Source organism: Odontesthes bonariensis, chromosome 9 (genome assembly GCF_027942865.1).
Source record: "Odontesthes bonariensis isolate fOdoBon6 chromosome 9, fOdoBon6.hap1, whole genome shotgun sequence".
Classification (NCBI taxonomy): Eukaryota; Metazoa; Chordata; class Actinopteri; order Atheriniformes; family Atherinopsidae; genus Odontesthes; species Odontesthes bonariensis.
In genome coordinates, this window is record NC_134514.1 from 27,911,362 (window position 1) to 27,913,944 (window position 2,583).

Consider the following 2,583-nt stretch of genomic DNA (forward strand, 5'->3'; position numbering starts at 1 on the left):
TGCCAGTCCAGAGGCACTGCCCCCGATGTCCATGCGATGCTGCAGAGGCGTGTCAACCAAGACAGCCCTACAACATCCAGAGCTTTGAGGAACTCAGGATGGACCTCATCCACCCCCAGGGCCTTGCCACCGAGGAGTTTTTTAACCACCTCGGCAACCTCAGCCCCAGAAATGGGAGGCCCCACGTCCGAGCTCCCCAACTCTGCTTCCTCATCGGAAGGCTTGTCGGTAGGATTGAGGAGGCCCTCGAAGTATTCCCCCCACCGACTCACGACGTCCCTAGTTGAGGTCAGCAGAGCATCGCCCTCACCATACACGGTGTTGACGGTGCACCGCTTCCCCCCCCTGAGCCGCCGGATGGTGGACCAGAAACTCCTCGAGGCCGTCTGGAAGTCATTCTCCATGGCCTCCCCGAACTCCTCCCAAGCCCGAGTTTTGCCTCAGCAACCGCCGAGGCCGCGTTCCGCTTGGCCCTGTCGGTACCCATCAGCTGCTTCCAGAGTCCCACTGGCCAAAAAGGCCCGATAGGACTCCTTCTTCAGTTTGACGATTTCCCTCACCACTGGCATCCACCAGCGGATTCGAAGGTTGCCGCCACGACAGGCACCGACCACCTTGCGGCCACAGCTCCGGTCGGTCGCCTCAACAATGGAGGCACGGAACATGGCCCATTCGGGCTCAATGTCCCCCACCTCCCCCGGGACATGGTTGAAGCTCTGCCGGAGGTGGGAGTTGAAACTCCTCCTTACAGGGGATTCCGCCAGTCCATGACGAGCACAGAAGTCCAATAACAGAACACCACTCTGATTCAGATCGGGGGGGCCGTTCCTCCCAATCACGCCCCTCCAGGTGTCACTGTCATTGCCCATGTGAGCATTGAAGTCCCCCAGCAGAACGAGGGAGTCTCCCGGAGGAGCACTCTCTAGTGCCATGGAGAATGACTCCAAAAAGGGTGGGTACTCTGAACTGCTGTTCGGTGCATAAGCACAAACAACAGTCAGGACCCGTCCCCCCCACCCTAAGGCGGAGGGAGGCTACACTCTCGTCTACTGGGGTAAACCCCAATGTACAAGCGCACAGCCGGGGGGCAATAAGTATGCCCACACCTGCTCTACGCCTCTCACCGCGGGCAACTCCAGAGTGGAAGAGAGTCCAACCCCTCTCAAGGAGGCTGGTTCCGGAGCCCAAGCCATGTGTCGAGGTGAGTCCGACTATTTCTAGCAGGAACCGCTCAGCCTCGCGCACCAGCTCAGGCTCCTTCCCCAGCAGAGAGGTGACGTTCCACGTCCCAAGAGCCAGCTTCAGTAGCCGAGGATCAGACCGCCCAGCTCACACTGCACCCGACCCCCATGGCCCCTCCCACGGGTGGTGAGCCCGTCGGAAGGGGGACCCGTGTTGTTTCTTCGGGCTGTGCCCGACCGAGCCCCACGGGCACAGACCCGGCCACCAGGCGCTCGCCGGCGGGCCCCACCCCTGGGCCTGGCTCCAGGGGGAGGCCCCGGTAACCCATGTCCGGGCAAGGGCACACGGTGTCCAAAAATATTCATCATCATAGGTGTTTTATGAGCTGTTCTTTGTCTGGTCCCTCATCTAGAATATATTCCCTTGTTTAAACTTTTTTGAGACATGTTACTGCCATCAAATTCAGGATGAGGTAACATTCAGCACTAAATAGTAAAAAGTCTCACTTCAAACATTTGATATATTCACTATGTTCTATTGTGAATGAAATAGTAGTTTCTGAGAAATGCAAGTCAATGCATTCTGTTTTTAATCACAATATACACAGCATCCCAACATTCTTGGAATTGTGGTTTTAAATTGCATGAGGACTCTCTCCTAGTTTGTTTTTTTTTGGATAATTTTTTATTTATTTTTTTCGACCCCCCCCGCGATGCCGGCCCGGGAGCCTGCACCCCTGTGGCCGAAACGTAACCACAAATACCCCCCACCCCAGCCCAATTTAATTTTTTTTTTTATTTGGATCTTTTTATTATTTTTTTTTTTCACCCTCCCGCGATGCCGGCCCAGGCGCCTGCCCGGTCGGCCCGCCCCTAGAACCGCCCCTGTGTAAAACATTACAGCTGCAGTTATAGAAGCTGGACTCCCAACTCACTTTCTTCTGTGGACATTTCAGAAATTTTGTATGATTTATTTAATTTAATTAATATGATTCATTCGGGGAGTTGGAAGTGTACAGGGGCACTGCTAACTCTGAGTTCTGACACATCTTGAAAATTATGTCCCTGCTTTACATTTCATTGAAATGTCAAAAAGGCTTATGTGAAACAGACTTCTATAACTCAGCAAGCTGGAGATGCAAACATGCAGTATGAGCACGCTGCACTGAGATCAGTCAGATAATTCCTTTTACACTCATCATTTAGAAATGCATTTGAACTATTTCAGATTGTGAAATTGTTTGGAAATAGGGAGAAGAACATAATCCATGAATCTCGCCATTGATTGCCCTTTGTTGGAGTGTTGCAGTACAGTAATGGTCAGATCACTATTTTACTCATATTGAATGGATTGTATGAAATAAAATTAAATCCATTATCAATCCCAAAGGGAAATTAAATT